Source organism: Phyllobates terribilis, unplaced genomic scaffold, assembly GCF_046119375.1.
Source record: "Phyllobates terribilis strain yellow unplaced genomic scaffold, ASM4611937v1 Scaffold_1__5_contigs__length_1240528914, whole genome shotgun sequence".
Taxonomy (NCBI): domain Eukaryota; kingdom Metazoa; phylum Chordata; class Amphibia; order Anura; family Dendrobatidae; genus Phyllobates; species Phyllobates terribilis.
In genome coordinates, this window is record NW_027362761.1 from 1,074,226,474 (window position 1) to 1,074,252,443 (window position 25,970).

The 25,970-nt window shown below is 44.8% G+C and overlaps 1 protein-coding gene across 3 annotated transcripts in view; it reads left to right on the plus strand.

The window, feature by feature from the left end:
- The first annotated feature begins 289 nt into the window (after positions 1-289).
- Positions 290-25,970, plus strand: part of FRYL (FRY like transcription coactivator) — a 298,660-nt gene continuing 272,979 nt past the window's right edge. For all 3 annotated transcript variants that reach the window (XM_073645520.1, XM_073645519.1, XM_073645521.1), the window contains exon 1: positions 290-549. The gene's annotated coding sequence lies outside the window, so the exon portion shown is untranslated. The remainder of the gene's footprint in view (positions 550-25,970) is intronic.

Consider the following 25,970-nt stretch of genomic DNA (forward strand, 5'->3'; position numbering starts at 1 on the left):
CCGATATTCTAGCCCAATCACATTACGCAATACCATATGGGCGGGGTCATGTTTTCAGCAGTAAGCCAATCGGATCATTGCATCTCTTCTTGGAGGGGGCGTTACCTCTCTTACTGCTTCAGCCAATCCCACGCGTTATAGGAGGCATCGCTGTGTGATTGACAGACTGATGTCTGTCTACATGCTGCGTTTTAGACATGAAGGAGGCGGAGCCTCTCGGCTAATAATATTGACACCTCAGCCATCCAATAATATTTCCGGTTTTTATTTCCACGCCCACCTTCCGCAGCCAGCGAACCAATGAGAGTGTAGCGTGTAACTAACGTCGGGGAATCGAGGGGGAAGAGAAAAGAATAGAGAGGCTGAGAGTGGGAAAGAAAGAATCTGGACGTTTTGCGGGAACGGGTTGGAATTGGACTCGGATGGAAATATCACCGAGAGCGGCACAGGGTGTGAATCGTAGGCGGCAGCGGTTAAAGTCAGCGGACGTGTTGATAGGAGGACAGCGGAGGAGAGCGGATCCGGAGCTCCGCGGTATTATCCGGCCCGGTGAGTGCACACAGCGGGGGGCAGCGCAGCCTGCACGTTACATCAGTCAGCTGGTCCCGGAGCTAGCACTCTAATGTGCCCTGATCTCATGACTAATGCTGCAAGCGGTGGTCACCGAGAAGTGCCTGTATGTGACCTGCCAGCAGCACAGGGGGCAGCACAGAGTACACGTTACATCAGTGCATGGCCAGACGAGACGTCAGTCCCTAATCTGGTCCCCGGAGCTAGCACTCTGGTGTGTGCTGATCCTATTACTAATGGTGCAGGCGGTGGTCACCGAGAAGTGCCTGTATGTGACCTGCCAGCAGCACAGGGGGCAGCACAGAGTACACGTTACATCAGTGCATGGCCAGACGAGACGTCAGTCCCTAATCTGGTCCCCGGAGCTAGCACTCTGGTGTGTGCTGATCCTATTACTAATGGTGCAGGCGGTGGTCACCGAGAAGTGCCTGTATGTGACCTGCCAGCAGCACAGGGGACAGCACAGAGTACACGTTATATCAGTGCATGGCCAAACAGGAGACGTCAGTCCCTTATCTGGTCCCCGGAGCTAGCACTCTGGTGTGTGCTGATCCTATTACTAATGGTGCAGGCGGTGGTCACCGAGAAGTGCCTATATGTGACCTGCCAGCAGCACAGGGGACAGCACAGAGTACACGTTATATCAGTGCATGGCCAAACAGGAGACGTCAGTCCCTTATCTGGTCCCCGGAGCTAGCACTCTGGTGTGTGCTGATCCTATTACTAATGGTGCAGGCGGTGGTCACCGAGAAGTGCCTGTATGTGACCTGCCAGCAGCACAGGGGACAGCACAGAGTACACGTTATATCAGTGCATGGTCAGACAGGAGACATCAGTCCCTTATCTGGTCCCCGGAGATAGCACTCTGGTGTGTGCTGATCCTATTACTAATGGTGCAGGCGGTGGTCACCGAGAAGTGCCTGTATGTGACCTGCCAGCAGCACAGGGGGCAGCACAGAGTACACGTTATATCAGTGCATGGTCAGACAGGAGACATCAGTCCCTTATCTGGTCCCCGGAGATAGCACTCTGGTGTGTGCTGATCCTATTACTAATGGAACAGGCGGTGGTCACCGAGAAGTGCCCGTATGTGACCTGCCAGCAGCACAGGGGACAGCACAGAGTACACGTTATATCAGTGCATGGTCAGACAGGAGACGTCAGTCCCTTATCTGGTCCCCAGAGCTAGCACTCTGGTGTGTGCTGATCCTATGACTAATAGAGCAGGCAGTGGTCACCGAGTAGTGCCTGTATGTGACCTGCCAGCAGCACAGGGGGGAGCACCTGCGCTAAATCTGTACATACTGCCCCATAGTGAGTGGACGGTGGTGTTATAAGATCCTGGACCCTGATCATAGCCGGCTACATCACTGATCTGCCAGAGACACCCCCTCCCCTCCTACCCTGGTCTGTGGATTAGACATTTATGGAGGAGCCTTCTCTCCCATTTGAGAGAGGTGCTGTCGGACCCCCTTTTGTAGCACCTTTCTTCGGCAGCATGCCGGATCTTTCCTTTCTCCTGTAGCTGGAGTAGTCGGGATTCCCCTATACACATAAGGCGATCTTCTGTCTTTCGGTGCTGCTGATTTTTTTTTCTTCCAGGACATTTTCCACTATCACTTAAAGGGGCTGTCTGCTACTTCTCACTTTACATCCGCCTTCCCTGCTAACTGACCCGCAGCGCGCTTCTCTTTTACGTTTTTAATGTAGTAAACTAGAAGTCTCTGTTCTGCCGCTGCTTAGGAAGTCTAGCTGAATTGTCCTGCTTGGTTCCTAAATATCAGGATGTGGGCCTACTATAGTGGGACTGCTAACAGTGCCAAAAGTGTCGCCTGATAGCATCTGCTACATAGCCTCCATTGTGGTGTCTGACAAGTCTTATATTCTGCAAGTAGGAACGGATGTCATCGCGATGACCCTGTGTAACGATCATTTACCATCTATTTATTATGGGGTGGTCTGAGGTGCCATGGATGCCCATACATGCTTGGGCTTCCATTGCAAGTTGCAGATGGCAGCCGGGTTCATGTACAATGGAGCAAATGAATGGCTCCTAGCACGTTGTCCACCGCTGGTCGTACAATATTCATCCACAGATTGTAGCAGCTTCAACGTCTCCAATGTTTTCCTCACTTCTGCTGGATCCATCTGACGTGGAAAGTTGGCGCATATTATGTGTGTGTGTGACTTAGGTGTTTGACGGCGTAGCACTCGCACCAGGCATCATTGCCCAGTAGTCTGATGGTGATATCAGTAGAAGTGTTGGGGGTCCGGGTTTAGAGCTATTTCTTGGCTTTTACAGAAGTGTGAGGAGCACTTGATGGTGGAGACTATCAGTGATGCCCAGAGGCCTGCAGCCAGGTGTAAGGTTGAGAAGACTTTCCTGAGCGTTCCTCAGACTCGTTGTGTCCCAGTATCCTCCTCACTATAATCATTATCTGCCCTCTGGTCCTCAGACTGTGATCACATTGTCCTCCTGGTTTCCGTTTATTGACTCATTAATAATTACTTGTTGCCTCCGGGGTATTGTCTGACTGCGGTGGTGTCTGACCCTTTCTTATCTGGATTGTGACTATTTCTATGACTAATGTTTAGTATTCATTAACCGTAAAGATGAAGAGCTTTCCTCTTCGGCCTCATTCACAGCGCAGTGAACCTCCATGACTCAGACAGCAGCTCGTGGGCCCCAATGCAAAATCTACAACAGAGCCCCATCCGTCAAGAGTCTTTAAAAGGCCTGGTCTTCTCATATGGGGCAAAGGGACCTTTTGGGGTTCTCCAGGATCCGTCTCCAAAACCGTTGGACTGTGTTTGCCTCATTAGACTCAATGGCTCCTCAGGTTCCACAATCTGGAGAATAGTGGTCCTTTTCTCCCACAGTTAGCACTTCCAGCAATGAGGAGCCTATCCAGGTGAGGGGGTCTTCACTGAGGACCATGGGTGTTTGTCACAATGCTCATAAACCACATCGGACAGTGCAAAATGAAAAGAGGGCTACCAAAGCTAATCACATTAGAATGATCTTAGTCTGCCGAACCTGCCGTCTGGTGTGAATGGGGGCTCTCCCCTGAGGAGATAAGAAACGCGGTATATTTCATTTCAAGTGGCCGACCCTTCTGTTCCAGGGAAGATAAACCACCATCAGATCTCTCCAGCAGCAGCAGCTCTTTCCCCTCTACCTACTGAGAACACATACATGCTCATCTAGGCTGATCATGACTGTGTGGGATGTAGGTTAATGGACAGTGTGATTGGCCAAAAGTCATCTAATGTGTATGGTCCGCTTAAAGGGAATCTGTCAGCAGGTTTCTATTAATCTGAGAGTAGCATAATATAGGGGCAGAGATCCTGATTCCATGAATATGTCACTTGTCAGGCTGTGTGCTGTAGTTTCAACACAATCAGTGATTTATCAGCAGGAGATTATCACCTCAGGACTAGGCTTCTGCTACTATGCCAGGTAGTGAAGCTAATCTGTGTAACTGTGTTAGCTGTTAGTGGTTGTAAGCATGGATGCCTAAGCACACTGGGTAAGCAATATACCTTATCAGAAGAACTATACTACATTTCTAATGGGAGGTATTTGCTAATATTATTATTACACCTCCTACATATTGGGATAGGATCTTGGAGATGGGAATACCTGTTTAACAGCACAAGCTACAGAACTCTGTTATCAGCTGCAGTGCTGTCAACGTTGCTGGAGACAATAAGACGTCGGGAGCAGCGGTGCAGACTCTGCACTGGACCAAGATAGGGTGAGTAAAGCACAAAACAAACTGAAGCTGGAAAACTCCTTTTTAGGTTTTAAAAATCTGTAAAATCTCATTTGTTTGTATCGTTCGTCTCTGTGTGAGATTCCTGATGGGTAATCCTTCTCAAAAATCCGCAGCAAATCCCTCTGCGTATGACATGATGTGCCTGATGGGGTTTGTATCCCTCCCGGCATATATCCTCTGCTGTGTATACACTTGGTGAGATTCCGGGAGATCGGACATTGTAACCTTCATTTCCCCCTATATCAGGATGGATGCGACGTTTACTCCTCTGTGACCGTAGCCAGATGTGTGGAGGTCACCGGCAGACTGTATGTTCTCCTCCACAGACACCTGTCTCATATAGAGCATCAACTTAACCTCAAAAACTAAAAAAAACTTTTTTCTGTGTGTGTATTTGTATGAAAAGTTATCTTTTTTTGTAAACAAACTCGACAGTTTTATTGAAATTGGTGACATTTTTTGGGGTTATTGTAGTGGTAGTATCGTCTGATTTGTTTCCTATGAAAAAGATGTTATCATATCACCTTATACATTTTTTTTTTTTTTTTTCAAACCATCTTGCTGGAGCTGCTGCTTTACAATAGGCAAGTGCAAGTAAAAACTAGCATTCGTTTACCCTACGAGATCGACGGTTGTTTAATAGCCCATGCACAGAGTGATCAGTAATAGATCCTTCTGAGTGTCACTGTTCTAGGCAGCACAGGTCTTATTTACACAGGACGATGTGCTGCCGAGAGCGATGATTTGTATGCAAACTAAAAATCAATCCCCCCCACCCCGGCAAACGAGCAAAGCATCCTTAGGGTGATCAGAGGCCTGTTTGCACTGCATGATTAGTGAAAAATAAGCGTTCTTTTCGATAATTGTGAAAAGTAGATGTACATTCAGATAGAGAACTGCTGATTTAATGTAGCACATTAGCATCTTGTTTGGAGGGGGAGTGTGCTGTGACATGGAGGATGAGAAGGTGCTGAGCTGCCTCCATCACCTGCTGTCACTGCTGTTATCAGGTGATGATAAGATGACTGCTGACATGTGCGCTCAGGAAACCTCCTCTACTGTGAAAGCTCCACTAGAGGCTCATTACACGAGCCAACCGTGGCCGTGGCTTGTTTAGACGGGTGAACCAGAATTGTATGAGCAGAGAATGTTTGTTGGTACAATTGTTGTGTGTACATAGAATATCATGTTACTGACAGCTCATCGCCTGTGTAGAGGACTGTGGTGTCGATAGTAATGACAATAGAGCCCATTGGTTGGCTGATCACTAACGTGCTTAGACAGGCCTGGAGCAAGCCTTCCTATCAACAGTCATTTTATGATTAGGAGCATTTTTTTTATTGCCCTTTCTGTTAGCCATCAATATAATTTGTGTACGGTGTGTTCATAAAAATACATACACATGGTGATCCGTTTCCAGCAGAGCTGTGGAGTCGGTAGGCCAAACCCCCGACTCCTCAATTTCCATGTCACAGACTCCGACTTCCTCATACACGGCTCATGTTTAGGTGATAAATTTACTGCAGCACAGATTCATCTCAGCTAAAAGTCTAGACCCTTATATCAGGAATAGGACAGACATTTATAGGACATTTCATAACTTTCCTAAATTCTTATGAAAAAATATTCCCCACAAAGTCGAAGTCGATCCATTTTCCACAACTCTGACTCCACAGCACTGGTTTCCAGCGCTGCTTCGGGCCTCTTGCGCCGTTTCCAGCGCTGCTTCGGGCCTCTTGCGCTGCTCCGGGCCTCTTGCGCCGTTTCCAGCGCTGCTCTGGGCCTCTTGCGCCGTTTCCAGCGCTGTTCCGGGCCTCTTGCTCAGTTTCCAGCGCTGCTCCGGGCCTCTTGCGCCGTTTCCAACGCTGCTCCGGGCCTTTCCCACATCATGTGACTGCAGCTTTTTCTTGCGGTTCACACCTTGCCTTAATTCCTTTCTTAATGTAAGCCTACTACAGCCTTGTATGGAGTCTTCTAGACTTTTATATTGAGAGAGTGACTTCTGGTCCACACAAGACTCTGTGTGATCAGTCCGATCACAACTCCAGTCACAGGATGAGGAGAGGACCGGGGTAGCGCTGGAAACTGTAGAAGACAGCAATATGTATTTGTTATGTAGATACTGTACACACATTGATAATGGCTAACGGAGGGGGCAATAAGAAAAAAAAATAGCTGGGAGTGCTCCTTTTATATGTTCTTTTACATGGGCCTGAAAATTGACCAAACATACAATCTTACAAATCAGTCTTGAGATCGGACCACAATGCACAGATTGGCCACAGCTCTTCCGACCCGAGTGACAACCTCATAGAAATATATTAAGTTGTCACGTTCGGGCCGGGAGAGCCAAGGCCAGCCTGTGTTTGGACCAATTGGTGCAGACATCTGAATGAACCTTTAAGATCACTTATTCCCGATCATTGGCCTGTGTATACACTGCAGGGATCATTCTAATACCGACCTAAAAGTTCATTTCGGCTATCATAACCAGTTTCAGAGCGGCACTTACAAGTTGTACTGAAAAGAGCCTGTAAGCCCTGCTTAATTTTTCTAATATAAGAACATGGGAACGGATCTATAAAGGGGTCCTTCTCAATCACTATGGTCCCCCCCCCCCCCCCCCCATGTAAAATAATAGTGTGAACGCCTTTCTAGCGATGTCGGTGCCTGCTCGCCTGGGGCTCTCATGATGATATCGCATGTTAGCCCTGCAGTCAATCGGCGGCCGCTTCCCTCTGGACGAAACAGACACCCCCCCCCCCTCGGAAGTGAGAGCAGACTTCTCTCTGACTTACCCGTTAAGCAATCATTTGCTTATGGTTTTTTTTTGTTTTTTTTTTACATAACCCCTTTTTCTCTGTTTTTGCAGTGGATTCTATGGTTGTCATGTGTTTCCTATACTTCTGCTTGTCATCCCCTATTTTTAGTATAGAAAAACAGAGTTGTATTCTGCTATGCAAAAGAAAATAAAAGCCTTAAAAACTAGCTTTTTCAAGAGAACTGATCTCAATGTAGAGCTGTATATACGGGTTCCCACTAATGTGCTCCATCTGAATTAGCCCTTACTGTCACTCCCGGATTAAAAGCTTCATTGAGGAGTAATTATTGAGTGTGCTAGTTGGGCACACAGCAAAAAGACTATGCAATACAGGGTAGTACATGTCATCCAGGCTGGTGACAAACGCTTCTATTACTTGTGCGAGCATGTCCATGCCGGCCTCAGAAACTGTCCTGTATTTTGGTGCTTCAGCACTGAATGCATGTGACAATAATCCGTCACCATTGTGTGAGCTCCCAGAAGCTTCAGAAACATTCGGCCAGACTTCAAGGGCTTACAACTTTGCCTAAAATATAAATGCAGACGTTCTCTGAATCTGGCGTTTTTCTTTTGATCCTGTGACTCCGTTCCCGAGATACATGGCCGCCTTCTTCCCTTTTATTATCTCTATTAATAATAGAGGTTTTTGGAGATTTGATGAATGAGGAAAACATCAACAAAATCAGATCTTGTAGTATAAAGTCAACTTCTGATTGAATTGTTCTTTAAAGGGTCACTCCATAACTTACTACTGAAATATCAGCTTCCTAAACTGTACTGTCCTACACCAACTCATTGCCCATGATTGCCTGTTCAGCCATTGTCTTCTGTACCACACTAAAAAGGAAGCATGTTATTGACCGATATTTCTCGGTTACCGGTATAATGTTTTTTTTTTTCTCCGGAACAGCGCCACTGTTGGCTGTATCTGGTATTAGCTCCATTCAATTTAAGGGAATCTTTCACCTGATTTTTCATACTGAGAGCAGCATATTGTAGGGGTAGAGACCCTGATTTCAATGCTGTATCACTTACTGAGCTGCTTGCTGTCATTTTGATAAAATCAGTGGCTTCTCTGCTGCAGATCTAGCAGTGCTATGAATGCTAAGCTCTGTATAACTGCGCTCCCACCACTGATTGTGCAGAAAAAGCTGCCAATCAGTGGTGTGAGCGGAGTGATACAGAGCTCATGAGTATGGTGACTATCGAGCAGTATGTTTACTAGTCTTCTAGCGACTCTTCTAGTCACTGTTTTATCAGCAGGAGATTATCAAAACTACACTAAGCAGCCCAGTAAGTGACACATTTCTGGAATCAGGGTCTCTTTCTCTACATTATGGTACTCTCAGATTAGGAGAGAAAAAACTGGTGACAGATTCCCTTTAAGTGAAGTAGGTAATGCCCCCACTGAATGCTAGAAGAATGGGCTGCAGGCCTGTGCTGATTGAGGGCTGGGTTTCATAAATATAGGTTACAGGTCATATTTTGCCCATAATCCTGATTTTAGGAAAGTTGACCTGAATTGTCTTGGCAGCACAACATTTTCTAGCGTTCGGACCCTCATGGATCACAACTTCTGACATTTACAACAAAGAAGGAACAGAGTGTCCTTTCATTTTCACGTACTGCATGAATATTGCATGGAGCCAGGTGTGGACTACACCTTACAACTGCGGATGCCTAATTTTTCTGTGACATGTTATAAGTTGGCCATCTCTGATACAGAAGCAGCAGGCATGGTTCCCTTCCACATTGCTGGTCTGTACAGGTTTCATGGACATAATCTGCATAATCTGGTAATGGCGCTGCCTTTACGAGCCGCTCTTACGCAGTGCTCCTTTGGTCCCGGAGAATGAAGCTTTACATGTGCTCTGTTATTTGAGCCCTGTGTCCTATACACTAGTCAGGCAGAAGAGCATTTCCACCACAAATTGAAATATGCTGTTGTCTGATATGATCTGCATGGCAATTCGGAGGGACAGAAAAAGAGATTATTTCAGTGTGCATTAGTATGCCTTTCATTGGATCCCACCTGACATCATTATTTAGTTATTGTTATTTAAGCAACTCCCTGATTTATTAAGATTGGATAAACCTGTAATATTTAGTTTATAAGTAAACTTGCAAAAAAATGGCAACTATTCGCATCTCCATAGATGAAGCCACAGAAAACAACCCTGAAATATTTCTATTGTAGAAGTCTGCCGCTTCCTGCGGAGCTGCGCTCAGTGACATCTGTACTCTGGCAGAACACAATCAGTACATAAGAGAGCGAGACACAAGTCATGCTGACATTTAACGCTTACGTTGAAGCGTCCCTGACAACTGGAGGATCGGAATCAATATAATCACAAACTGTGACAAATGCTGTGAAGATCTGGAATCCAGCACTGCGGACAAAGTCCCAGATATTTGTACACGGATATTCACGTTAAAAAAAATACTTTTATAAGGGCAACCCCCCCCCCCCCCTCCAATTGTGAGATTATTCCTAAATGTGTTATCACAGCTTATTAAATGTGAGATTGAATGGATTAACCCCATGCAGGACTGCGGGGAATTACAAAGCCTCTGCGCCTTTTATTCAGTAGCAGAGTACAAGCTGTCACTGACGCCTGGATTCTGCCTCCTCTGCACACAGGCTGTTATACCATGTAGATATGATATAGCCTGTCTGTATATGATACGAAGTATATGGCTGTGTGCCCACGATACGTTTTTTTAAGCGTTTCCGCAGCGGCAAAAATGCTGCAGAAACTCTTAAAAAAAAACGCTTGGTAGAAGGCCTGCCATGTTCCCCAATGATAATCCACATGTACTGTGCACATACTGCATAAAATTCCGCTGCGGGTTATCATTGTGGAAAAAAACGCAGCACTACCAATTATTTTGCGGAAGTGCTGCGTTTTTGGCGCCATTGACTTTCATTGGAACGCCTGGAATCCGCATCACTGCATCTGTACATGCGGAATCCAAACGTTTCAATGTGCGGATGGTACCCAGGTCTGGAGAAGAGGAGACTTTCCTCCAGACTCGGGTACCATAGAACCTGTAAAAAAATAAAAAATAAAAAAAAAAAAATAAATATTATATTTACTTTCTGACGGCACCCGCTGCGCTTGTCCTCCCTTGCCGGCAACTCGTGGTGGACTGAAGGACCTGCGCTGACGTCATAGTCATGTGACGGCAGGTCCTTCAGTGTGGTGTTCCGCGAGCTACCGGCAGCCAGGGCGGAGCGAAGCAAGACTCCGGGGGCCATCGGAAGGTAAGTTTAGTTTTATTTTTTTATTTTTTACCATTCTTTCGGTCACACTATATAAATCCATGCCGTTTGCATGGATTTGGAAGTGCTTGACAACTTGGTCACACTATATAAGTGATGCTAAAATCGCTTGGAAAGCGCTTGTCAACCCGCATGCAGAAATGCAAGTGAAGAACGCTTCACATCCGCATGTCCCTGGCAGGAAAAACGCATGTACAATCCGCATGTGTTTTTTCTGCCAGGAGATTCAGAAACGCTCAGGAAAAAATCCGGAGCATTTCTGCATCGTGGGCACATAGCCTATAAGCTGACTGAGGGAAAGTGCAGAATTACTAAGAAATCTTAATTTTTTTTTACTGCTACAATGCATTGAAGTTTTAAAACTTGCCACTTTCATGAAGATCTCCTGCTGGGCACTTCCAGGCTGGTCCTGCAGTCATGGACTGTGTATAGCCTTTCATCTCAGGTGTACGCTCATCATGTATTCCCCCCCCCCCCCCCCCAAACGCAGGTTTGTGAAAAACTGTATCCCAAGCATGTGATGACCTTGTTGATATGTTATTTTTATTTATTTTTATTTTTAAACCTCAGAAAAAAGTTATACTGACACCCATCAGCACGACAACGGCCAAAACGACACTCTATTTGCCTCCTTTAGGTGTAGGGCGGCCTACAGGTACATGTAATATATAAGTTGGCAATTTTTCTAATTTATCTTAAAGGGTTATTCCCAAAAGCAAAAGCTATCCCCAATGCATGAGGTAGGGGATTACGCGTTGATTGCTGGGGGTCTGACGATTGAGAACCTTCAATGATCCTGAGATTGGGTCTTTGGGACCCCGAGTACGCGCATCTGCAGCCCCGTTCTGAAGGAGCAAAGATGCAAATGCTGCTTCATTCATTGTCTATGGGAAAACAAAAAAACTGGGCTGGTCTATAAGCTGGCTTACGTTTCAAGAGTAAGAACAAGTTCACACTGTGTCTATTTCACAGACAAAACGCAAGAAAAAAAAGAGCATATACTCTACAGCAAGTAAATAGTAATAGTACATGTAAATAACATCAGGTACTTAGTTAATGCTATTTTGAGCAAAAAAGCATAACAGCCATCCCACCACAACAAGGTGCACCCATCAGGACGATCCTAACCTGTCTCTAGTATTAAAACCTTACCATGTGTCAAACGACCTAAGTATACTAGAGACAGATTAGGACCGTCCCAGTGGGTACATCTTGTCGTGGCAGAAAGGATTTTATGCTTTATTGCTCAAAATAGTGTTAATGGTACATGTTATTTACATTTACTATTTACTCGCTGTATGGCATATGCTCATTTTTTTTTTTTTTTTTCGGATTCATTGTCTATGGGACTGGCGGAGAAAGCAGAGCGCGGGACTTGGCTATTTCCGGCAGTCCCATTGACAGTGAATGGAGTAGAGCTCAAGCATGTGCACCTTTGCTCCATTCAGGACGGGGCGCTGCAGAGGCCATTCTTGGGGTTCATGGGCCCCAGTATCGCAATTGGGATGGTCCCAGAGGGCAGGCCCCCTACCAATCAGAAGCATGTTATCTCCAATCCTGTGTTTGGGGGTAGAACATGTTATTTTAGGAAAAACCCTTTAAGCATATGGCTAAGGCACAGGGAGCATAGAGTTTTACTCTCGCATGTCCCGTGGTAACTTGTAATTGGCATTAAGGTAAGAGAGTGTGACTGCAGTATTGTGTTCACACATAACTTCACTTTAATTTTGCAGGAGAACAGCGGTTCCACTTGTAAAATCGTGTGGGCTCTTAATACCTGCTGCGCAGGTTTGCATATAAAACATCTGTCTCCCTGCAAAATGAAGGGATCCTTGAATGAAGAGGTTGAGGCCGCTGCGGTTTTCGGCTGTTAGCATGTGGATGCTGCCTAACTCTAGACCAGGGATGTCAAACTCAAACACACAGAGGGCCAAAATTAAAAACTTGGACAAATTCTCGGGCCAACCAGTATACAGTATAATGGGCCCCACATCATAGTCCTCCATATTGTATAACAGTCCCCACATAGTGGTTCTGGTGTCATGGGCCAAGTAAAACCACCCTGCGGGCCAGATTTTCCCATGGGCCATAGTTTGACTTGTATGCTCTAGGAAGTGTTTGATAGTTAACATGGTGACATATGGGTGTGCATAAGAGCTATATACACAAAATACCAGGTTTTTAGTCACTTATTTGCATGTTTTCTTCCTTTTTCATTCTAGATACTTTGGGAAATAATTGCAGTGGTACAAATTACTCTTTAATTAGAATATAGACTATATTCTATCACTGACTTCTGACCTTTGGAGATGCTGCTTCAGGCAGGGATACAGTATGATTGTTATATAATGGTATATGAACACAATAACTAATTGTATTCTTGAGGTTTTTCTGCTTGAAAACACCAAAGATTTGACTACTGAATCATTTGAAGAAGAAAAATGTGCGAAAATGCACCCAAAAAAGTTTTTTCTTCTTATGCAGATGTTAGACGAGAATTTTTCTGCCAAAAACTGTCTGAACATACCCTCATTGTTCCTAAAGACCCACACTAAAGGACTGATTGAAACGCTATAAGGAAGCACTACAGGTCACATAGCTGTCAGAATATAGGATTATAAATTCAGCTCCTTTCCCCTAATAGCCGGAGCGTTTTCCCGTCGTTCCAGCATCGCTCCCACCAGTGATTATAATTGGTAGGTTCCCAGAGGCTGCGAGTACAATATCATCGCTGCTCTTCTAAGGCAGTTCTTCCTTACAAGACGTGACTTTATTATTCGGATTGTACATGGGGCATTTACATGTTTTTCGACTAACATTTAGTGCAGACTGACAGCAGAGACCAGGCCCGGCCTCACGGATGGCTAGCTTCCCATTTACGTGCAGTCATCGTGACATTTTGGCTTTGCCAATATTCAGATAAATGTAAACTGTTATGGCAGCAGTTACTGTGAATTGGGAATGATGACTTCGGGTCATTTATTCTCAGTGTTCGTCTTAGTGGAGCATTTTTTATGCTCAGTCATGTACCCCCAGGACTCCATAGATGGGGTCTTGCTGCGGATGGGCTGACATCTTACCCAGGGGTAGGGGCACTATGATGGGCTCAAGCACCATGAATTGCATTATTCCCTAAAAGCAATGCTTCAGGGGGATGATGAATTTCTGGTAAAGATGGCGGAATGTTTTACTTACATTTTCTTGAGTGGGATAACTCTGGTAAAGACAGACAACATCAGTAATGTTTTACTTGCCAATCATACATATTTCATATTGAAGTGTTCTCCTGTGTCTGTTCCTGAATAAGTGCAATAAATTGACTTTCTACCGATCTGTTTAACACCCCCTGCAGCTGGGTAGACCTCCAAATATTATCTTTGCTTCCATGCTTGTCTGTGTATGGCACAGGATATAATCAGGGGGGCTGGCTTAGCACAAGGGGGCTGGCTTAGCAGGACTCGGGGATGGTTCAGACATGCTGTTTGCCCCGCTTGACAGTCGTCAGCATATGGTGCCCGGCGTAGTAATCGGAGGAACTTAGAAAGCTGATTAGAGGTCACAGAGCATGGTGGCGACAGTTTGATAAAATCTGATGACATTTTCTTCTTTTTCATTTATTACCACTAATCCATATAAGCAAACTGTTTAATGTAATAAGGAAGTAAAATATTAATGACTTTACATGATCTATTGACTCTTTGAGTTTATTATATGTTCATAACTAAAGAGGACCTGGCACCAGGTGAGAAGTGGATCGTTTTTTGTTATTTTATTACCTGTGTGTGTGTGTGGTGTGTGTGGTGTGTGTGGTGTGTGTGGTGTGTGTGGTGTGTGTGTGGTGTGTGTGTGTGGTGTTTTTTTTTTTTTTTTTTTAACCTGCCATATAGTTCCAGATATAGGCCTTTTTAATTAAGCCCTTAAAATATAACTTTTATTTGTATCCACTAAAAGACAATCACAAAAATACTCTCAAATTATAAGATAAAAAAAGATAGATGTCTCCATATATTGTGTTTTATTAGGCCCCAAAACAAATTCCTACAAGGGGTAGGATACCAAGGGGCTAATTCCCTAATTTGTACCTACCTGGCACCCTCTTAATGATGGCTAGCCCTGTAAACCCTAGTATACACCTAATCTATCACCAAAGTGCAGCACTTGGTAGTGAACCAAACTTTAATATACCGAACTACCGTGGATAGGTACAAATTGGAGAATGATGGGGATAATTAGACCCTTAGTACCCTAACCTTTGTAGGAATTTGTTTTGGGGCCTAATAACCACAGTATATGGACACTTCTATCTTTTTTATCTTCTAAGTTGAGAGTGTTTTTGTGATTGTTTTTTAGTGGTCTGCTTTTCTTGCTGCTTTCATACCCAATTAGGGCCCCGCTCTATACATATTTTCTGGTTGTTTCCTTTTTAATTATGGCAAGGAAGCGTTGCTTACTGAATTCTCTGAGGGCCTTCTTGGTAAAGACCATAAAAAGTAGCACTAAATAAAAAGGCACATATATCTGGAACTGTATGGGGAGATTAAAATAAGATAACAAAAAATGAAATACTCGGGAGCAGTGGGAATTTTAAATAAGAGCAAAAACTGGTCACTTTTCACCTGGTGACAGGTCTTCTAAGGCTGCGTGCCCACTGTGCGTTTTTCAAGCGTTTTTGCCCCGGAATTTCTGCAGCGAAAACGCTAAAAAACGGTTGGTAATACGTGCCCCATGGCCCCCTATGATAATCCGCATGTGCTGTGCACATGCTGCGGAAATTTCCGCTGCAGATTATCATTGCGGAGAAATACGCAGCATGTCCATTAATTTTGCAGACACACAGCGTATTAGCCGCCATTGACTTGCATTGAATCGCATAATATCCGCATCACTACATGTACACATGCCGATATTAAGCAACTCAATGTCCGGATGGTACCTGCGTCTGGAGAAGAGGAGACTCTCATCCAGACCCGGGTAACATAGTACCTGAAAAAAAAAAAAAGAGTTTAAAATAAAAAATATACATTATATACTCACCTTCCAATGTCCCCCTGTCTCCTGTACGATGCTTCCTGGCGGCTCGCAATTGTGTTAAAAGTACCTTCCATGACGTCATTTAGTCATGGGACAGGTCACGCGACTGCTGACTGTGACCTGTCCCATGACTAAATGACGTCATGGAAGGTCCTTTTATACCACCGCGAGCCGCTGGGAAGCATCGTACAGGAGACCGCGGGCTATCAGAAGGTGAGTATAAGGTTTTTTTTTTTTCTTTTTTACCATTTTTCTTCTTTTTTTTTTTTTATTAACTATTAACTTGGTCACACTATATAAATCCTTGCCGGTTGCATGGATTTATATAGTGTGACCAAGTTGTCAAGCACTTTTCCAAGTGATACTAAAATCGCTTGGAAAAGCGCTTGATAACCCGCATGCGGAAATACAAGTGAAGAACGCTTCACAAACTCTTCTACCTGGCAGGAAAAACGCATGTAAAATCTGCATGCGGAAAAAATTGCAGCATTTCTGTATCGTGGGCACTTAGCCTAAAGGGGTTTTCACACAAACAAAGCTTTATATTAATCAATAGATCTTGGAATAATAATAATTTCCACAATTGGATGTGTTTAAATAAAATATTCCTGTGCTGAGATAATCTTATAAATGTGCCCCTGCTGTGTACTGTGTAATGGCTGTGTCTGACTGTACAGGAACATGGTCTGATCATACCACAGCTCCTGGGCAGGGGAGGAAGCAAGAGAGTATACAGATTATTTGAGGTAAAACATTGTTTAAAAACAGGAAGAAAATGTTTTACATAACAAAAAGAATGAGCAGCAATCCTCTGCTGTAATGTCTGTATACTCTCTTGTTTCCTCCCCTGCCCAGGAGCTGTGGTATGATCAGACCATGTCCCTGCACGGTCAGACACAGCCATTACACAGTACACAGCAGGGGCACATTTATAAGATTATCTCAGCACAGGAACATTTTTTTTAACACATCCAATTGTGGAAGATATTATTATTCCAAGATCTATTGATTAAAATGTACTTTGTTCATGGGGGGAAAAACCCTTTGAGGTGATGTCCTCTCTGGGCCCTCCATACTTGTATAATCCTCGATAGACCAAGCAGTGAAACCCCTGTTGTACAGCTTCTTCCGCTCATCTTCTGTAAGGTTTTGTTTGCGGCCCAGGACTTCCTGTGTGCGCTCTTAACCCCTGATGTTACAGCACTATGTGACATGTCTGCTATTTCTGTCCTGTGCCTTGGAAAAGGTGTCGATGTGACGGTGTTTGTACAGATTTCTGACGGGCACATGTGACCTTTTGTCTCGGATTGTACATACAGGTATGAGCATTCTCTTTTTCCTGGGGTCTGCCACACATGTCGCTGTCTGCTCGGCTGGTGGGACATTGTCTGGCTGGGGGCATGCTGCTGTATTTCTGTGATGTGTTCTGTCTACTAGTTGTCAGGTTCCTGGAGCAGACTGCGGCCGCAGGAGGTATGTGACAGGATGACGACTCACGAGGTGCAATTCATTGCTAAGTTACTGGATTATGTCTACATTCTTTCGTTTCTGCTCAGTGAATTCCTCTAAGGCCTAGTTCACATGATTGCATTCTGTTCCCACCTTTCTTATTTATGGTCTGTCCACGGCATATGCCATAATGTCTAATAGATGCAGGTCCCACCTCTGCTCCGGTGTGGACACACAATACAGATTGTTTTGACCGTTGTGGTCTGTATTTACTAAGACTGTTTGTTTTTTCTTTTGTAATAAATGTACCCCTGGTACCTCCACCTATCCTGAGAATGGTCCTTCCAAATTGCAGTGTGTATCCCGCTTTAGTGGGCATGTGTGACCACTGGTATATTCACTCCTGTGGGTGTATGGGGCATGTGTGACCACTGGTATATTCACTCCTGTGGGTGTATGGGGCATGTGTGACCACTGGTATATTCACTCTTGTGGGTGTATGGGGCATGTGTGACCACTGGTATATTCACTACTGTGCATGTATGGGGCATGTGTGACCACTGGTATATTCACTCCTGTGGGTGTATGGGGCATGTGTGACCACTGGTATATTCACTATTGTGCGTGTATGGGGCATGTGTGACCACTGGTATATTCACTATTGTGCGTGTATGGGGCATGTGTGACCACTGGTATATTCACTATTGTGCGTGTATGGGGCATGTGTGACCACTGGTATATTCACTCCTGTGGGTGTATGGGGCATGTGTGACCACTGGTATATTCACTATTGTGCGTGTATGGGGCATGTGTGACCACTGGTATATTCACTCCTGTGCATGTATGGGGCATGTATGACCACTGGTATATTCACTCCTGTGGGTGTATGGGGCATGTGTGACCACTGGTATATTCACTACTGTGCGTGTATGGGGCATGTGTGACCACTGGTATATTCACTCCTGTGGGTGTATGGGGCATGTGTGACCACTGGTATATTCACTACTGTGCGTGTATGGGGCATGTGTGACCACTGGTATATTCACTACTGTGCGTGTATGGGGCATGTGTGACCACTGGTATATTCACTACTGTGCGTGTATGGGGCATGTGTGACCACTGGTATATTCACTCCTGTGGGTGTATGGGGCATGTGTGACCACTGGTATATTCACTACTGTGCATGTATGGGGCATGTATGACCACTGGTATATTCACTCCTGTGCATGTATGGGGCATGTATAACCACTGGTATAGTCACTACTGTCCTTGTATGGGGCATGTGACCACTGGTATACTCACTACTGTGCATGTATGGGGCATGTGACCACTGGTATATTCACTCCTGTGCATGTATGGGGCATGTATGACCACTGGTATATTCACTCCTGTGCATGTATGGGGCATGTATGACCACTGGTATAGTCACTACTGTCCTTGTATGGGGCATGTGACCACTGGCATATTCACTACTGTCCTTGTATGGGGCACGTGTGACCACTGGTATATTCACGCCTGTGGGTGTATGGGGCATGTGTGACCACTGGTATATTCACTCCTGTGGGTGTATTGGGCATGTGTGACCACTGGTATATTCACTCCTGTGGGTGTATTGGGCATGTGTGACCACTGGTATATTCACTCCTGTGGGTGTATTGGGCATGTGTGACCACTGGTATATTCACTCCTGTGGGTGTATTGGGCATGTGTGACCACTGGTATATTCACTCCTGTGCGTGTACGGTGCATGTATGACCACTGGTATATTCACTACTGTGGGTGTATTGGGCATGTGTGACGATCGGTCCCATAGACAGTGATTGGATCAGTGGTCAGTCGTGCCTAACACTGCTCCATGTACCTGAGGCACACCGGATCACAATACTCATGAATGTCGGGAGTCTTTGAAGTTGTTCCGCCCCAGATCACCATCCTTAGGATAGGCAATATGCATTGTTTGTGGGATTGCCTCCATTAACAAAATATTTAACTATGTTTTTGGGGATAACCTCCATTTTTCTTAAGGAGAAAAGTTGCACATGTTACTGTCATCATTTGTGATTTTAGGCTTGCACTACTTAAAGGGGTATTCCAGTAGGTAGAATTGACCGTCTATCCATAGGTCAGGTAATAACTAGTGATGATGAGCGAATGTGCTCGTTACTCGAGTTTGCTTAGGGTTCTTGGGTATGCACCGAGTATTGCTGGTGCTCAATTGACATGTTCGAGTCCCCAGCCCGCATGTTACGTGGCTTTTAGGCAGACAAAAAAATATGCATGGATAACTTATAAATTAGTGGGGTTTGACTGCTGGGACCTGCATGAATAACTAGAATGCAACACATTTACCCCAATTAGAATTGGGCGGCAGTGTTTCGCTTCATTCATTTTCTGTGGGGCTGCCGGAGACAGCGGGGTATGGCACTCCAGCAGTCCCATAGAGAATGAATTGAACAGAGGTCCCAGGTGCCCACTGCCTTTGTAATGGAGATAAATGGGATTTGTGGAGGTCTCAGCAGTTGGAGCTCCACCAGTCACCTATTTTGAGGAGAATGTCTACTGAGCGGATAGCCTTAGAGTGGTTTTCCCATCCTGTACCATAAGATTGGCCATATCGCTGTCATTGGGGCCCTGCAATAGTTCCCTGCACAGCTGGATAGTCAGGGTGCCATTGTGCCGATGACAGATGTAGTGTTACGTAACATTGAACCAGCACTGGGGCCCCTTCATTCTCAGGATCAGTGGGGGTCCCAGAGGTTGAACCCCCTTAGATCCTAGGCCATTTCATGAGATGGTGAAAGCTCCTCTAATAAATGTAGGCCATATTGGTCTCCTTGGCAGTATTGCATTTTTGGCCTGGTGCTTTGGTCGTGGTCCGGTGCTGTATCTGTATTTTATACCACGGTGCTCGCGGTGAGGTAACGCCATGGGTGAGGTGTTTGCGGTGAGGTAACGCCGTGGCTGCGGTGCTGCGTCCTTGCCAGCAGTGAGGATTTCGTTCATGGAGCCGGGCACATAATGCCGGCTTTTCGGTCTTAATGAAAGCAGTTGTTCAGCATTCTCTTGATTAAAGGCTTGCTGTATGATTTAGGCCAGATTTCCCAGAATGAGAGCGTGCCCGGCCTGTTTATGAGACGCTCTTATCTGTAAGTCTTTCTGGGTAGGACTGGCAGACGTGTCCCTCTTCTCCATGGCAGTTTGTAGGAAGCGCATGGACGCTGCTTTATATAAGCTTATGGCGGTGCAGCATTAATCTGTGTCATCCTGCATCTGGCTCCCCAGGATGAGGGGCTCTGCCATCTCTGAGCGGGGATCAGTGCTTTTAGCGAGTGACTAATCTCCCTAAAACAATGAAATGGGTTCTTGTTTATTCGTCTCATCATGTGGCGGGGAGGGGGCGCCGCAAGCAACCGCCATTAGCTTCCCACTGTGAGAAGACGGGAGTCCGGGGCTGTAATAAAACTCACTTTTCCGCCTTTGTACATTGACTTTGCACACACGTATATCTGCAGCTGCCTGCCATGGGGACTTGTGAAAGAGACGGACCTGTTACCATGACTGCTGTGCGCACAGACACTTGTATCTCAGCAAGCAATGCAGGCAGCGGATTCACAGGCCACCAGCATGCAAACACCTAATGCATTTCTGGGACTAATATCTATTGTTCTCCGTTATCAACCATTGAAGGCTGAAAGGTCTGACTTGTGTGTTCTTTAATGGCTTTACTGTCAGGAAATACAAGAAATGTTTGCCCCATCACTACTTTATCTCACATACAATACAGACCAAAAGTTTGGACACACCTCATTTAAAGATTTTTCTGTATTTTCATGACTATGAAAATTGTACATTCACACTGAAGGCATCAAAACTATGAATTAACACATGTGGAATTATATACTTAACAAAAAAGTGTGAAACAACTGAAAATATGTCTTCTATTCTAGGTTCTTCAAAGTAGCCACCTTTTGCTTTGATGACTGCTTTGCATACTCTTGCCATTCTCTTGATGAGCTTCAAGAGGTAGTCACTGGAAATGGTCTTCCAACAATCTTGAAGGAGTTCCCAGAGATGCTTAGCACTTGTTGGCCCTTTTTTCCTTCACTCTGCGGTCCAGCTCACCCCAAACCATCTCGATTGGGTTCAGGTCTGGTGACTGTGGAGGCCAGGTCATCTGGCATAGCACCCTATCACTCTCCTTCTTGGTCAAATAGTCCTTACACAGCCTGGAGGTGTGTTTGGGGTCATTATCCTGTTGAAAAATAAATGATGGTCCAACTAAACACAAACTGGATGGAATAGCATGCCGCTACAAGATGCTGTGGTAGCCATGCTGGTTCAGTATGCCTTCAATTTTGAATAAATCCCCAACAGTGTCACCAGCAAAGCACCCCCACACCATCACACCTCCTCCTCCATGCTTCACGGTAGGAACCAGGCATGTAGAGTCTATCCGTTCACCTTTTCTGCGACGCACAAAGACACGGTGGTTGGAACCAAAGATCTCAAATATGGACTCATCAGACCAAAGCACAGATTTTCACTGGTCTAATGTCCATTCCTTGTGTTCTTTAGCCCAAACAAGTCTCTTCTGCTTGTTGCCTGTCCTTAGCAGTGGTTTCCTAGCAGCTATTTTACCATGAAGGCCTGCTGCACAAAGTCTCCTCTTAACAGTTGTTGAAGAGATGTGTCTGCTGCTAGATCTCTGTGTGGCATTGACCTGGTCTCTAATCTGAGCTGCTGTTAACCTGCGATTTCTGAGGCTGGTGACTCGGATAAACTTATCCTCAGAAGCAGAGGTGACTCTTGGTCTTCCTTTCCTGGGGCAGTCCTCATGTGAGCCAGTTTCTTTGTAGCGCTTGATGGTTTTTGCCACTGCACTTGGGGACACTTTCAAAGTTTGCCCAATTTTTCGGACTGACTGACCTTCATTTATTAAAGTAAAGATGGCCACTCATTTTTCTTTACTTAGCTGCTGTTTTCTAGCCATAATGCAAATTCTAACAGTCTATTCAGTAGGACTATCAGCTGTGTATCCACCAGACTTCTGCACAACACAACTGATGGTCCCAACCCCATTTATAAGGCAAGAAATCCCACTTATTAAACCTGACAGGGCACACCTGTGAAGTGAAAACCATTTCCGGTGACTACCTCTTGAAGCTCATCAAGAGAATGCCAAGAGATCAAAGCAAAAGGTGGCTACTTTGAAGAACCTAATATATAAGACATATTTTCAGTTGTTTCACACTTTTTTGTTAAGTATATTATTCCACATGTGTTAATTCATAGTTTTGATGCCTTCAGTGTGAATGTACAATTTTCATAGTCATGAAAATACAGAAAAATCTTTAAATGAAAAGGTGTGTCCAAACTTTTGGTCTGTATTGTATGTCCTTGTCTGAGGACCTTCAGAGACATTTACAGCCTAGGACTATAATAAAGCACTAAAAGGGCAGAACGGTAGCTCAGTACTGCAGTCTTGCAGCGCTGGGATCCTGGGTTCAAATACCACCAAGGACAACATCTGCAAGGAGTTTGTATGTTCTCCCCAAGTTTGCGTGGGTTTCTTCCGGGTTTTCCTCCGGTTTCCTCCCACACTCCAAAGACATACTGATAGGGGATTTAGATTATGAGCTCCAATGGGGATAGTGCCCCTAATGTCTGTAAATTGTCTGAATTGTAAAGCGCTGCGGAATATGTTGGCGCTATATAAATAAAAATATTAATAATAATAATAATATTATTCTAGAAACACGCCTATCAAAATTTTTATCTTCTTAATATATTGCAATCCTCATATTATATTGCACTGTGTACTTGCAATTGCTCATTTTGCCTTTGTACTCAGTTAATTCTTCTCTTTTCCATTCTGTCTGACATCACGTGATTAAAAAAACTGAGTAGCTGAATCCTTCTAAGCTCTGCCTAGATACAGGAGGTCAGTTCTGCCTGTATGACTCATAAGTCACTGCAAATGTGCCTACCAGGGGGGAGGAGGAACAGCTGGGTCAGGAGTTGAAGAGGGGATGATAAATGCAGGGACAAGAGACTTCCTGTTTCTACATAGAGAATAATTAACTGGGTAGAAGGGCAGAATGAGCAATTGTAAGTACACACTGGTATACAATATGATTTCAGTATACTAAAAGGATAACAACTTTGATGAGAGGAGTGCTTCTTTAATCTTTCTTTAAAGGGAATCTGTCAGTAAGGTTAAACTGACCCTCCCAACCGCATATATCTGCAGATCTTAGAGGACATGAAGGTGTTGATAGTTTTACACTTCAGTCTGTTGCATTCCTGAGAAGTTAGCATTTTTATTGTGTATGCAAATGAGGGTTTAAGTGCTCTGGGCATGATCAGAGCACTTAAAGGGGTTGTCCAGTCTTAACAGTCTAGTCGGCTTATGGCATACTCCCGGCCACAATCCGACTAGACTGTTTCATATGTTACTCATTACACCTGCAGTGAGTGAGGCTGCCGCGCTCTAGTCAGATTGTGGCCGGGAGTATGCAAATCACATACTTGTGGTCACATGACCCCCGTTCCCCGGCGCTGACACCAGAGAATCCTCAGAGTATGCAGTGCACGCAATGTGAGGATTCACAAGTCTGCAGTCACATTAGAGTGACTGCAGACTTGTAGTTTTAGACCGGTCATCCCCTGTAAGGAGGTTGTTTTTCCCACCTGAACCAGCCTATTTAGCTTGATTGATGGCTCGCTGTCTGATTTTTCTTGGCTGGCACCTGACGTCTCACACACAGTATGCGATCAATCTAGCTGAAGAGGTTGGTGCTGGGTTGGAAAACTCCCCGGGTTGTAGAGGCTCAGGAAGTGCTCTGTTACGCCCAGAGCACTTAACGCCTCCTTTTGCATATGAATAACAGCACAAATTTTTGATGACTGCTGCTGCAGATGGAAGATGTAAAGGTATTTATAATGGTGGCCTCAAGCATATCACAGGCTACATTGGCCAATATTGGATTTTTTTCGGCCAAGTCCGTGTTTATCATCTCCTTTGACCTTCTTTACTTGTCTGCTTTTAAATACGTACTTGGGAAAAAAATGGCACCGGTGTCATCAGTTTGTCCATTTTTTACCATCAGTGTTTTTCACGGATGGATAAAGATAATGAAATAAATGAAAGCTTCTCCTATACTTTACAGTGTTAAACATGGACAGCTCAGGATTACACATAGATGCCATCTGTGTACTGTATGTGTTCTTCACGGACCCATAGACTTGTATTGGCCCTTTTTATCCGTACTGCCAGAAAAACAGACGTGTCTCTTTTGCATGGATGCACAGCAGCATAGAAATATAATGTGTACGTGTTGTATCCGGATACCACACGGATTTCTGAATGAGGCCTTATACACAGGAGATTTATAAAAATACTGTCTTTGCGGCAAACAACCAATCGCTGCGCAGCTTTCATTTTTCACGAGCACTATAGGAAGTGAAAGCTGAGCTGTGATTGGTTGCTATGGGTGGTGCTTATGTTGGTTGCCTGATCCGCGCAGTCGCTGGAGGGGAGTCTCGGACTCATCTCGGGGTAACTTCTAGGCTCTCCTACTCCCTAGACCTGAAACACCAGGTTTTAATATGGACGTGTTTAGAACACTAAATGCCAGCAACATAAATATATACTGGTGGATTAGTGGCCCAAAACCAAGTACTCTGGTCCTCTACCAGATGCCGTCCCTCCAGCTCCAGCAATGATGCGTGTTCACACACGACTGCTGATGCCAGTGTTAAAATCTCATTCACTCATCTGCTACTATACATAAAATCTGCATCATTTCCACCCAATGTTTACTGGGATCTGGGAAAGCGGAGTCTTACTGCCTTCCATTTATTTAATGGTGACTTGCTTTCCAGATAGACGAGTTCACACCATGCAGAGACGTATTGAATTTTTTTGCTGCGTAGTCTCTTATGGAAAATCTTTTGGGTTTTACAGTGCTAGCATAGTACAGGAGATTTTCAAGGGAACCTGTCATGTCCCCAAATGATCTGGGGGTTAGTAGCGTCACAATTCTCCCTGTACTGAAAGCGGTGAAATCATGAGAAAATGAACATTATTCCTCCTGGGAGTCGCCGGTTTTTAGTCAGAGGCGTACACAGAGCTGCTTCATGTAGCGCTCACAGCATTGTTACAGATACGCACCGGCACTTTGATTGCCATCTTGCTCTGCATAGATGCGCTGCAGAGCGAGCGGTCCTAGTGCCAGGCATGCTTACAGTGATGGGAAGTTCACTTTTTCCCGGTATCCGCACTTTTAGTAAGGAGGCCGGACAGCGTTGTGATGCTATCGATCGGCAGATTAACAGATTTAACAGCTGTTGGGGCCATGACAGCTTCCCTTTAACATTCAGCTGGTGAGCTGGGGTTTTCCACACCCCAGGGAATTTTTGTTCGGCTGCCATTCTTTGAAAAATGCTGGTATGAGGATACGTGTCTCACTAGCTTCCATCCATCTGTAGGTGTCAAAAATTTGTAATACTCATGTGTAATCAATCGCCAATAAGAAAACCATTAAAACAAACGTGATCTTTGCATTTTCTGTAAAAATAAGAGATTTCTAAACACTGGGGTATAGGAAACCCCACATCACCAGTTGCGTGACAAAAACCCCACTTCACCAGTTGAGGGTTAAGAAGTCTCATACACATGGTGTAAAATTTTACCCGCAGCATATATTGACTGGAAGTACCTACCGCTTTGATATCGGTAGCACGTTAATTTATGCTGTTGATATAGGTGCTAATTTCACCCTGTTGCAATACAAAAGGTAAAATGTGCGGCTCCCCCACTCCTTCTTCACAATGATAATCCTCATTGGTAAATGCCGCTACAGTTTTTCCGCCATGGGAGATCTACAGTGGCGAATATCACCTTAAAGGAGTTGCCCGAGGAGAACAAGTTATATTCTACCCTTAGGCTAGGTGATGATTTGTTGATCAGTGGGGTCCGACTGCTAAGACCTACACCGATCAGCTGAACGAGAAACTATTATTCCCAGTATGAATG